This window comes from Rattus norvegicus, chromosome 4 (genome assembly GCF_036323735.1).
Source record: "Rattus norvegicus strain BN/NHsdMcwi chromosome 4, GRCr8, whole genome shotgun sequence".
NCBI classification, from domain to species: domain Eukaryota; kingdom Metazoa; phylum Chordata; class Mammalia; order Rodentia; family Muridae; genus Rattus; species Rattus norvegicus.
The window spans coordinates 15,835,501-15,849,684 of NC_086022.1; the positions used below are offsets into that span (position 1 = coordinate 15,835,501).

At 42.8% G+C, this 14,184-nt stretch overlaps 1 protein-coding gene and 1 non-coding gene across 24 annotated transcripts in view; one reads left to right on the forward strand and one right to left on the reverse strand.

The window, feature by feature from the left end:
• Positions 1-14,184, reverse strand: part of Magi2 (membrane associated guanylate kinase, WW and PDZ domain containing 2) — a 1,483,910-nt gene that overhangs the window by 556,983 nt on the left and 912,743 nt on the right. The gene's annotated exons all lie outside the window — the stretch shown is intronic.
• Positions 5,376-5,505, forward strand: LOC120102678 (small nucleolar RNA SNORA17). The gene has a single exon (XR_005504298.1). It is a non-coding gene; the product is annotated as a small nucleolar RNA SNORA17 (small nucleolar RNA).

A 14,184-nucleotide genomic window follows, 5' to 3' on the forward strand; every position in this document is an offset into this window, starting at 1 on the left:
GGGCAGCATTCATCTCATGCTTCCTCCCCGAGCACGAATCGCTATACAAACTCAATATTCCCCAAGTTAATAGCTTTTTAGTTACCAATAATGAACATTCCTCGAAGAAATCAGATGAACAAGACTATTCAAAAATATCTTGGAAACAAAATAACCCCAAAGAACAAGGAGAAAACCTGACCAAGGAAGCGAGGAACTTCAGAATGAACACTGTTAAGACACTGAGGAAAGAAACTGAAGACAACTCAAGGATTAGACATAGATAGCATTTACGTGTTCCTGGTTTGGCAGATGGAGATAATGGAAGACGCGACATTATCAAAAGTAAACAATAAACTGAATGCAATCTCTTCCAAAACCCTAGCATGTACTGTACATGAATCAAACAAATAATCCTAGAATCATGGGGAACCACAAACGTTCCACAGGGGCCAAAGCAATGCAGAGTAAGAAGAAATCTGGGGGAATTATCAGTGTCTCATTTGAAGACATACTAAAGAGACACAGGGATGGGAACAGCCATGTACTTGCACCATATGGACTTCTAGATCAATGAAATCGAATGAGATGGATTAGAATAGAACCTAATTAATAGTGCAGTTAAGTCACTAAGCAACAGCCCTCTGGTTTTAAAAAGTTACCCAGGATTTTAAAAGATCATTTTCATATGTGCATATAGTGTACTTTGAGCATAATCTCATACCTCAATACACACGTTGAAAAGAGATTTTCTAAAAACTGGTGAATAAAGCATAAAGAAAATCAAGGGAAAGGAGGAGAATAATGGGGGTGGGTGAAGCGAAAGGAAGGTTCGAGCTGTGAGTATGGTCAGAGATCATGGCGTACCTGAAAAAAAAATCATCTTTCGGAAACCCGAATGTATACTATTACTATGTATGTTAATAGTACATGTATATCATAAATAAAGTAGAAAAGGGCAGTCTGGCAAGTGGTTATGGGAAATATTAAAGATGTGATGCAGGGCACCAGGTGTCAAGCCATGCTACTTCCTGCTACTCTCTGTCCCCGGTGGTGTCTCCGCCTCCATGGCTAGCCCCATGGCAGATTGCTGGCACGCCAGCCCCGTGCAGAGACCGCCTATCACATGGCTCTCTGCTGCAGACCCTGCTCACATTCCCAGCCTCTGCCTCCTGTGGTTATAGTCACAATTCCCAGCAACTGGACAAAATCCAAACTCTAGAAACTTGTAATATATCAATTATATCTATATCCGTAAATTCTGTCCCCACAAAATGTCCACACAATGAACTCAGAGCCAATTGATACTGATATAAACTTCCTACCAGGCAAATTGTCCTGTAAAAATACGTCCCTTATAAGATATTCATATCTACCTGTGGCTATTTAAAGCCACATGGGTCTGGGTCGTCCTTCTCTGCCTCCATCCTGGTTCTTCTGCTTCCTCCTCTCTCTGCCACCTTTCAAACACTCTGTCCCCACCTTTCTTTTTCACTGCCCAATCACAGGCCTTGTTTTGCCTTGTGCCTGCACTCACCTGCATTTAGACATCAATCCACAATAACTCAACACAGTGGAGTACCCTGTGTGATCTTCTAGAACAGAGGAAGGGCACTGGGTCCTTGAATCACATATGTATAAGCTAATTACAGCGTATCAACACATGCTCGTTAGTGCTAACACATCGTTCTTAGGATCCTAAGAGGAAGACAGGCCCTAAGTACACACATATATAATATTTTTGTCAGCTTTTTAATTCTAGATTACATATATAATATACATATATATACATATGTATAATACCCCACCACACACACACACACACACACACACACACACACACACACACACACACACTACCACAGCAGTAGAATAAAGGCCGTATTTTAAATCTAGGAGGAGGAACTTAAAAACAAACAAAAGAATACACCGTTGTACAATGCATTCTCTTTCTTATTTTGCTGTATACCAATTACCACTTCAAGATTATAGATAAGTTAACTAGGGTTTGGGACGCATAGTGTCTAATGTTCTGGGATACTCACATGTGGGGTTGTTATGACATTCACAATCTGCTACTTTCCTCTGGGAGCTGAAAAGGAGGTATGTGCTTGAATTTGTTATTCTGATATTGCTGTCAGGACTGAGTATGCAAAACTTAAACTTGGTATCTTGGTGTGCTGAGTGTTTCAAATTGAAGGAAGCTATGAGGTCAGAAGCAAAGGCTGTTGGTGCCTCTTCCTGTCTTTGCCTCACTCCTTCTCTCCATGAAAGGAGTCATAGACACCAGGAGCCCCTTCCCTGGAAGGAAGCCATGAGCCATAGGAAGGTTCTCTCATCCACTTCCCACAGAAGGCAGTCAGAAGAGCACAGGCCTGGGAATGTTTGCCGCACATAGAGCTCAGGAAGCATCTGAGTGAGCAGCCCTGGTCAGCTCCCTTCAGGTTCTCCCGTTGAAGTACTACCTTGATACCCAGTCATATTTCACCACAACTATTCACTTCTTCAGTTGGACTTGGGTTGAATAGGTCTTCATTTCTGAAGGCGTCCATGCCATGAGAACATCATTAAATAAACTTGCTTCTCTCCTTTTAATCTTTTCTATCTGCGAGGTATCAGTTATAGCTAGAGAAAGTTACCATGCACTTAACCCTGTATTCCTCACACTGAGACTCTGAAGTAAGTTATTTCCTGTTTTATTTACATTTAGCATTTAATCCAATAAAAATAGAGAATAAACGTGCAGGCCACACAGTGACTAGGAATTGTAGACACGGCTTAGGAGACGATTAGCACTGGCTGATGTGATCAATGAATAAACAATAAAAATGATTGTCAACGTGAGGGGACAAGCAGAGCTCTGTCCTGAATGAAAACCACAGCAGCAGGTGAGGGGCTGGGCAGATCTGGCATTGGTAGAGCTCAGCAACAGGACTGCTTTGGATGAGAAACAGAAACCAGCATAAAACCTGAAAGTCTGTGAGGAGAACTGTTGCTCTGTCGATGTTATTTCCTTTAGAATAAAGTGTAACATATTATACTATTTCTCCAGGAGAATTACCTCCAGTTTTTAAGGAAACTAGATTGTATCACAAACTTTTAAACTTGAGATCTATATCCTTATTTTAGGGTCCATTAATAAAGTGGTCACAAATTATGCATAAAGGGCCAAAGAAAAAATGCTTTCAATGATATACCCTATAGCGTATGCATCATATTAGCTTTCATTTCAAGTATTAAAAATTTGGGGGAATAGAAGTGCATTTGTTTGGATGGTCATAGTATTATTATTATTAAAGCTTAGTAGTAGTATATTGTTGTGTTTATGATGAGGATTAAAAGCTCAAAGTCAATAGACATCAAGGAAGAAGATCCTAAGAAGAAAAGACCATGGGGAGGACAAAGGTTTCTGCTTTTAGTGGCATGGTTTGGGCTTCGAGAGTGTGCCATGAAATGAAAATAGTATATATAAAAAGATAAATTATGTACACATTCCATAAAGTAAATGGAGGCACATAGAGTCATACTAATATAATGTCTATACTAGTCCTGTGGATGGAAAAATCATGCAGAAAGTGACAAAAGAGAAGAAATGAAAAAGGAGAAACTTTTTTTTAAAATTCACTTTACATCTGATTGCTGCTTTCCCTTCCAGAATCCCTCTTCCTATATCCCCCTCCACTTCTCTGAGAGAGTGGAATCCCCACTGGGTATCCCCCCAACCCTCTCTTCTAGGCTAGGCACATATTCCCCCACTGAGGGCAGACACAACAGCCCAGTTAGAAGAACATATCCTACACATAGGCAATGGCTTTTGGGATGGCCCTAGCTCCAGTTGTTCAGGACCCACATGAAGACCAAGCTGCACATCTGCTACATATGTTCAGGGAGGCCTAGGTCCACCCCACATATGTTCTTTAGTTGGGGGTTCAGTCTCTGAGAGCCCCAAGGGTTAGTTGACTCTGTTGGTCTACTGTGGAGTTTTATTTCCTTCTGGGCTTTCAATCCCCCCCACACACACACACATACACACACACATACCCTCTGCAATTCTTCCATAAGGTTCTCTAAGCTCTATGCAAGGAGAGACTTTTATTTGTTTGCCTTTGGAGACAGGATTTCTCCAAACTTGTTGTGGAACTCATTCTGTGGTTCTGGCTGGCTGCAGATCTAGAGACCTGCCTGCTTTTACCTCCCTAGTACTGGGATGAAGGGCTGTAGCCACCACTATCAGGCTACCAGGCTGAGAAATTTAAACACACACACACACACACACACACACACACACACACACACACACACACACACACACACCAATAAAAGATAAATAAAAAGAAAGAGGAAGATAAGAAGGAGAATGAAATCACCTCCAGACACACATAGTAGGAGAGGGCAAGGGAAAGAAGAAAGGTTGCCTCAGTGGAGTAGAACTGCAATGCCTTCTCACCCTGCTTCCCAGAGCAAGGGCTGTTAGCACCTTTATTCCTCTGTTTGAAATGCTAATTAGTTTATTAGCCACTGTTCAGGGCTCTCACTGGGAAGGAGGGCTTTCTCTCCTCTTTGTTCTGGTGAAGTCTGAACAAAGCCAAATATCTTCAGTCTTCCACAGAAACCTTTTCTCCTCCTGGCACATTTCTTCCATGGCTCCCAGAGGCCTCTGCTCACAGTTGTCTCCATTCAGGTCCTGCATCCTTAGCAGGGATCACTAAGCCTTTTGCTTACAGGCAAGGTCTCAGCTCTGTGGCTAAAGGCTTCGTGGAACTTTCCTCAGACACAGCCATCCTTTGTCCTAGACTAGGAGCTGCACCACATCTCTAGTACTGATGAGATCTCCAGCTATGTTCCCGGTCTCATGCACACTGACTAATACCACAGTGTCATACAGTACACACCGAATGCCTGAAGGACTAGTTAGCGACACACAAGAACTCATAGTGTGGGAATCAAGATGTCTCTCTAAAGTAAGAGGAATGCTGAGCTGAAAACAGTAAAAATGCAGCAGATACAATAACCTTTGACCTCCCTCTATTTGCCTAAAAGGAGGACACAGATTTGCAACTACAAAATGTATCATGCTTTACCTTCTGCCAGGGGATCCGAATGTTGACTAAATATTGAACACAAGTGTCTATAGGCCTCTAGATGGTGTCAGGAATCAGCAGTAGGCTTCCTTGATTTGCTTCCGCTACCATTTGTTTGCCTTCCCACAAGTTACTGCCTTTGCATGTCCCTTAGTATGTCCCTAAAAGTTATTGTCCTTTGAGGAAGATACTGTATAACTGGGTTTCAAAGCCACCTCTTGTAGAATTGCCCGCAGACTAGATATCTCCTGTAACCTACAAAAATCTTGATCTGCTTTAGCAGCTGAGTCTTGAAGCATTTTTATAAGAATCCTCTCTTCCTTTAGAGGGGTTACAGGTAGCCATTGTGTCACACATGCTTCAGTAAGTGGCAGAGAGGACAGAGGCTATGTCTATGCTCAGTGTTCTAACCTGTGAACATCCGAGTGATTAGTAGTCAAAAGATCCTGGAAAAAAAAAGAAAAAAAAAAACAAGCCTGAGATGACCACCAGTCCCGCCCAGACAGGGTGTGAGGCCAATAAAAAGTAAAAACAAACAAACAAATACTGAAAGTATCCTCTGTCAAAATAGGTGATTTAGAATAGAAAGACTACAGAGAGTTTCTTATGAATCAGTTTCTACAAGCCTCTGACTAGGGAAAAGAATCAACCACATTATTCTATATTGTTTTGAAATTATTTTGACTTAAAATCATGGACATGTTCAGCCTGACCCATCCACACCTACTGAGTAGACAGACATCTATTTTCGATCCCATTTCTGACCAATGGGAACACACGCGAGGATGACAGTTTACTCTGAATGCCTTAAGATTTCTAATCAGTAGATAAGTAGCCTAGTTGTCAGCTTCAATATTTCCATTATATTGATGGGTAAATGGGAATACAAAATTTTGCTGCATCCTTAAAATAAAACCCTCAAAAGAATACCATACAGAGATAGTAGTGGCATTACTAAGTAGCGTTGTGAGGTCTAGGCAAGCGTTTACTTGGAGACTATGGACACAACAGTGGACCAGTGAGGGGAGAATGAGGAAATGCTACGGCTCTTCCATGAAAACTGCGCCCCCCAACACACACACACACACACACACACACACACACACACACACACACACAGAGAGAGAGAGAGAGAGAGAGAGAGAGAGAGAGAGAGAGAGAGAGAGTCATTAGTACCATTGCTTATTCTCTCATGCTTTCTAGTTAAACAATGGCAAAAGCTGGCCCAGGCAAAGAGCTTGACACAACACAATAGAGTGTGGGCACATCATCAGCTCTTCAGAAGGAAGATCATTTCCAGGCTGCTTTCTCAAGAATGAAGTCACACACTGGTTAACCAAAATTGTAGGAATAACGGGTTTTCGCATTATTTACATAGTTTGGCATTTAGGTGAAGAGAAATGTCTTTTCTTGAGACCGAAACTGCTGACTTCAACAGGAGCCCTCTATAGAAAAAGTAGATTAAGAGAACAAACGCTTCTCCTAGAGCTCACCAGTGCTAACTGGTATCATTTGCCACTGGTGCTGTGATCTTTATGTGCTTTCTCAGGGATCTTATAGTAAACATGTAGTTGTATCCTTAGTCCTCCTAGTCAATATAATTTTAAAATATTATCCTTTATGCTAATCATGTAAATATATATTTAAGCGGCATAGGAGCCTCCACGTGGAAATGAGACCAAGCAACCACAGACACTGACTTTTATACTGATGAAGAAGTGGGCAGTTGTGCATAGGTGTGATCAGATGCAGGGGCATGATGTAATTGTAAGACGGATACTTCTAAAGTCTGTCTGCTTACACTCTGTATCCCTGTGTCTTCCAAGATAAGGACACTCCGATCGTCTGGGTTCGTGACAGCACATCTCATGTGGGGGCCTTTGAACTATTTCAGGGGAAAGTCAGAAAATCCTTTCTAGGTTTTATGACTTCTTGCTTTAGGGGAGAAAGGGCAGAGGGGAATTCATCAGTTTTCCATTCATGTTCGTGCTGTTTTCTCAAATGCCAAGTGGTTGTAGTGTTTAGGAGTGTGTTCTGAACCTTATCATGTGAAAAATGAGTGCTTCCCTATCAGACCAGCAAAAGACACCATTAAAAAATGTAGCAAGTAAGGAAAAGCCCACGACAACCTTCAGCCATAGGGTATGCAGTGCTTCGAGGAGCCATTAGATAGGAATGCCGCAAAAAGATCTGTGGCTCATAAATATTACCCTTCTCCACACTGAAAGAAGCTTATTAATGTGGGCTCTATAAAATGGCTGTGCGGTATAAATGAAGGGGACTGTATTACCCAGGATATAGAAGAAAATAAAAAATTACATTTGGGGAAATGCAATGTAGATATGAGTGGTTGGGCCAGTGACAATGTTATAAGCAATCTTGTTCTAGCTCCTTGACACTGGAAGCCCCTTGCTGACAATGATAGAATGGCCTAAGGAAGGAGTCTGGAACCCAGTAAGCTCTTTCAAGACAGCGACTGAGCCAGAGTATACACGTTCGATTGTTGCTTCTGCAAGAATTGGATGGCTATTGGGTGAGTGTTTACTTAGCATCGATTTTCAGGATATGTTCGTCAAAGTGACTAACATTATGTGAACAACAATAATAAGGATTGTTGGTAGGAAAAATGGAGTTGGAAGCAGAGCTAGATGTTAGAAGATAAATGGGACTGGTGAACAGCTTATTAGCACATCAGAAAGACAGGTGTTTCTGAATATGGCCCTGCGATGAGCTGCCTGGGTCTTCAATGTGCTTCAGTGTGATGGCTAATCCTTATTTTCAACCTGATTGGATTGAGAAGGATATAGGGCATTGTTAAGGCACAACTCTGGGTATCTTGAGGTTTTCCAGAGAAGGTTACCAGTACAGGCATAGTCCATGCATCCATCCATCCATCCATCTATCCATCCATCCATCCATCCATCCACCCACCCATCCACCCGTCCGTCCGTCCGTCCATCCATCCATCCACCCATCCATCCACCCATCCATCCACTCATTCATCCATCTACCCATCTATCCATCCATCCACCCATCCATCCATCCACCCATCCATCCATCCACTCATTCATCCATCTACCCATCTATCCATCCATCCACCCATCCATCCATCCACCCATCCATCCATCCACGCATCCATCCATCCACCCATCCATCCACCCATCCATCCACTCATTCATCCATCTACCCATCCATCCATCCACCCATCCATCCATCCACCCATCCATCCATCCACCCATCCATCCATCCACTCACTCATCCATCTACCCATCTATCCATCCATCCACCCATCCATCCATCCACCCATCCATCTATCCATCCACGCATCCATCCATCCATCCACCCATCCATCCACTCATCCATCCATCCACTCATCCATCCATCTATCCATCCATCCATCCATCCATCCATCCATCCATCCACCCACCCACCCACCCATCCATCCGTCCATCCATCCATCTACCCATCCATCCATCTACCCATCCATCCATCCATCCATCCATCTACCCATCCATCCATCCATCCATTCCTGTACTCATTCTTATTCCTTCATAGAACATAAGTCTATTTCACTTAGTTTCCAAGCTGTGGTTGTTTATTTGTTTTCCTTCTTGAGACAAGGTCTTATGTCACTAGGCTGAGGCTGAGGCTGAGGCTGAGCCTGTCTTTTAACTAATGCTCCTCCTGCCTCAGCCCACCGGTTGCTGGAATTACTGACGTGTGCCACCAGACTCAGCTCCTTGCTTGTCAGTGTTGGCATGCAGCTGCCCCTAATTAGTTGTTTTTTGTACTTCCTAGATTTAAGTTTTCAAGGTCCTCTTATCATCAGTAGAAACTCAAAGGAGATGCCAGTTGCCCCTCTGGTCACTAATTAAGAAGTATGAACGCAGAGGTGAATAGGGATTGTTTATTAATAGCTCACTTTGAAATGACTTGCTATAATAATTTATAACAAAAATATATCTAAAACTAAAACTCAGCCTCTTGGGGGTAAAAACACGCCTTTCTTCATCACTCTTTAAAAATCAAAAAGCTTCCCCAAATGAGCTTAAGACAAATCTCTGTAAACAGAGAGAGGAAGGCAAGGCGAGATCCATTCTGGGTGCTGAGAGCAACAACCCCAAAGTCTACAAGTCCCAACTGAACTCCCCCGGGGGAAACTGCTAATGAAGGTTTGCCTCTGATATGTGTATAATTAGAATCATGATGTGCTGGCCAGTATTGAGGCGAACAATCACATGCTGGCAGGAAAGAATAGGATGATAACCTACAGGTGAGTTTCAATTCTCTTGTTTATGCTAATTGAGTCATGCTGGAGAATTCAGTGGGAGCCAAATGGAGACAATTTGGCTTCCTGCACTGAGCTCCAATGCCCTGACAGGATAAATCACATCAGTCCTTGCAAGTAGCAGAGGTTGCCTAGCACAGCTTACATAATCCAGGTGTGATGGGAAAACAGCTAACCAAAACATATAACAAACAGTGCTTCCACATCATTGGCCCAGATCAGTGGAGTGGCTTGAGCTAGCTCGGCTCCTGAGAGCATTCAACTTCCTTGAAAAGACATTTTTAATTAGAGCAGGGGCCAGTCCTAAGGAATGGATATTAGAACAGTTGGACTTCGGGAGGACTCTTCTGGGAAGGGAACGATGCTACCTTCCCACATAACAACATTTTGAGGTCCCCAAGGTTCTCTGGGTGGCATAATCACAGAGCTCATGGGCAAAGAGGGCAATGAGGAAGGAATAGCATTTAGGTTCACCAGGAGCAGTAGCCTAGATGTTCCACTGCTGTGCTAGGTGACTAAGGCAGGTGGCTGGGATTAGGCAAGGCTCTGAGCTAGGAGGTGAGGTAGTGTGGTTACAGAGCTTACGTTAGCTCAAATCTTGATGTGCCGCTAACTAGATGTTTTAGCATTTAACGTTAACAGAGTGGCTGTTTAACAGCAGGTTACATAGCCACTCAGTTTCCATATCTTTAAACTGTGCAAGATGCTGTGTGTATCCCTGGGTTCTGTGAGATTTACATGCTACAACAGATTTAGAGTGGGGCACGCGGGTAGAGCCTGAGCTCAGCCTGCTGCTGGAAGTTTGGTATGTTAGGAAGAGCCATATGAATCGGGAAACAGGCCAGTCTGGAGGCCATGTGCATGGAAGGAAAAGAAGCTTCCAGAAAAAATAACACCCGAGGGAAGATTTACTTTGAGCTTGCATTAATTTCAAAAGCGGTGCAGAGGAATGGCATGGTCTATGGGTTGGTGACTTCCACTCAAATTGACTGGATGTCATCATAATGTGAGGGTAATTTATGAAGACAGAGGAATCAGTGTATATTGTTATTTTGTATCAGTGTATTTGCCACAGAGTTTGATGTGCTCCGGAAACGGAGTTATTCAAACAGGAGAGAGGGTTTTTCTACTTCCAACAAACGTTGTACTTTGGGGTGGAAGGTTTCAAGCCAATGGAGAGTATACGTGTGGCAGTGCTGGTGAACTAAGGGAACTCTACCTCAGAAGGCAGGTAGATAAGGAAGTGGCACCAACATATATGCCCAGGGGACTGTGGTACCTAAGAAGAGAAATAGAGATGTCAAATGACAGTGTATAGAAGGTCACACAATTCCTGGGAAGGGTGGCAAGTGGCTGATGGCGCCACAGCAACCAGTAGACAAACGGCGATGGCACTGGGCATGTCGACAAGAGGCACTCCAGGAAGGACAGCAGCGACACCGACCTCATTCACTGGTCTGAGAACATGGCTGCCCCGCGACTCTCAGATTGCCTGAAATACCTTAGGAGAGGAAAGCAGGTAGAGCTGGGAGAGAGCTGATAGGGTGATGTTATTCCCTGGTCTTACGTGATGGGATGTGAGCAGGCTCTAACTTCATGGAGCGTAAACAGGAACATTGCCTATCCTGTAGACTATCATCTTCGGCGCCATTCGGACCTGGAGATCTGGAGATACAGAGCATCCGTATACACACGCACATCCTCTATTATGAGGTCATGACTGAGTGCCAAAAAGTCTGCAGCTGTGGTCAAATTCCTTACTTGTTCTTCAGCTTATTACCCAATTAGAAAATGGGGGGTAAGGTGACGTATTTTAGCTCTAGGAGACTGCATATGTAGAAAGGCAATAGAACATTTGTACTGGATAAGAGTACAGATCCAGAAATGTTAGTGGCCTCCATCTCAGGGCAGTTGGAGAATTGTGCAGTTAGCAGCTCAGAACCAGCGTGGTTGTTGAACTCAGCCCTGATAAAAGTAGGAAGTAGGAAAGACTGGAGTCCTATCAGAAGGTCGAGCTCAGATTCCCATCCCCACATGACACACAGTGCTTTGGTCTTCACAAACAACTGTGAATGTAACACTGAGGCTGACAAGGAGTAGAGTAAGTTCTAGCTTCTATGTGGCCGACTGAACTAAGGCAGGGGCTTCTTTCCTCCTGATGAGCTTCCATTTTTATTCATTGGTACAAAACACACATGATATGGAGTTTAGCATTTTAATCATTTGAAAGCATACAGTTCAGGGGCATGAATGCTCTCTCGCTGTGCAAATGCCGCTACCATCGTCAGAAGCATTTTTTATTCCTTCAAACCCAAACTCTAGTCTCCTCAAACCAGAACCTCCTAAACTATCATTGCTATGAGTACCACTTCGTTTTCTGTGCTCATGAGTTTGAGTGCTCTAGGCATGTGATTCATGTGCTGAAGGGGCTTATTTCGGTTAGGATAACAGCTTCTAGGGTGAGACCTATAATTCATTCTCACATTGCCTCCAGGGGGCTTGGATCTGACCAGAGGAGTAAGGTAATGAGGAAATGAGAGATGCAAAGAGAAAAGCAGGGATCAGGTGGTATGCGCACTTGGCCGGGGAATCCATATCATCCTGGAAGCTCGGCGTGCTTACTTTAGAGAGTTGAACAGAGAGCTGGGATTACTGCATATAGCTGAAAAGGGAGGCAGGGTTTTTACTTACAGATAAACAAGAAGGCAATGTTATGCAGATGGATCAAGGAAATTGGTTTAGATAATCTAGGAAGTAGTCTCTGTACAGATGCAGAGGGGAGCTTTGGTGGACATTTCCTGCATACGCTGCCAAGGCTTGCACTCAGTACCCCAAGAAAGGATTAGACATTGATCTGAGCCTGAGGGTGTGGTATCCTAGACGTGGCCCTGTCTATGTCAAAGACACACATGCAGTCATTCAGGGCTTGTTCTGCTCCCTACAGCTATGCTGTACCACAGGTTGGAATTCCATCCTTGTTTGAGGACAGTGTCATCCGTTAACGGATAGATCATATTTTACTTACCCATATATCCACCGTGGTCATTTACTTTGCTTCCAACCTTTCGGCTATTGTGACAAACACTGCAGTACCATCACTTTTCAAATACCCACTTGGGGCAGCCACTCTCAATATTTGATTTACATATCAAGAAGCAGAGTTGCTAGCATGTATGGAAACTACCATGTAGGAATGCTATCATATTATTTTCCAAGATAGATATGCACAGTTTTGCTTTCCAACTCACGTGCATCGAAGATCCACTTTCTCAACATCCTCACCAACCTTTGCCGTTGCCTGATTTTATTTGTGCTTGCATCATAGCTCTCTTAAGGCCTGCTCTATTTTAGGACATTTAGCAGCCCCTTACGGCATGGTGGGAAGCTGAAATAGGTGTCACTGAGCTCTTGTAGCTGATTGTTCTTTGCTGACTGCTACTTATATTTGCTAATTCAGTCATCAAAGTGCTGTTCACTGAAAAGTGTGACTTACTTCTTCCCATCTTTAGGTAAGCTTTAATTACCTGTAGAGTCTCGATTAATAGTATCTATTTCAGTTACTGGTTTTTTTTTTTTTGAAATCATCTGAAGTAGATGTAATTTATGGATTGTATTTATAAACAAAAATTAGCAAGTTTATAAAAATCCAACTGAGTTTCCAGGAGGCTGGACTCAACCAGCTGATTAACTCCAGCAGTTTGATGCTACTTTATATAGTGGTATGAAATGCCGTCTTCTACATTCTACCTGGATCCCAGCTGTAAGCGGAAACATCTGTCTCTAGTATCAAAGAGGCTTCTCCAAACTTCATAGAAATATAATTGGAATCTGTTATATTTAAAGTTGTGGTCCCAGTAGATGGCTCTTGAGATGGAAACTGGTGACAATTACAAAACCATGGAAGAGTTTTCATGCCACAGGGCTGTATACCTAAAAGTAGCTAAAATGTTGTAATACACATACTCACACACATCACACTCATGTTCACACTCAAGCACACACAAATACACTCACACACTCACATGGACACTCAAACACGTACTCACACACACTCATACACACATATAAACACACAGAGAAAGACTCAAACATACTCTCACACACTCACACACATATGCTTGCACATTCATACACACATACTCACATACGCAAACACTCAAACATACAGACATATATTCGTACGTTCATATGTACACTCAAATGTACTCTTACACATATATACACATACTCACACATACAAATACTGAAACACACACACATGCTCACACACTCAAATACACAATCACAGACATTCAGTAACATTCACTCACACACTTTCACATGCACACACATACACTCACACACACTTACACATGCACACACTCATACATACTCACACACACTCAAAATTACCCTTATTCATACATCCTTATGAACACACACTCACAAATACACACACTCACACACTCGTACACGGTGAATAAAAGCGGAACCCGTGGCAGAGAGAAGAATGTGATGTATTGTCTGCCCCATGGCAGCTCCTATAAAGCACTGGGATATATGATATTATTAATCTATAAGAGCATAAATCTGTATGAAATGGCCCCTTATTGTATCAGTTAGAGATCAATGAAACAGAACTAGAGAAAACGTAAGCGGTGTTATCTTGAAGCCCTCTGGAAAGTACAATGAAGCCTTCTCTGACAGTGCCGGACTTTTCTGTCTCAGTATGTATGTACTGTATGAGACTCTACTGAGGAAACTTTAAAAAACGTATTTTCTACAAAAAGTAAGGAATATAATGATTCCCATCTACTAATGAAGTAAAACCCCTGAACAACATCCAGGATTCTGGGC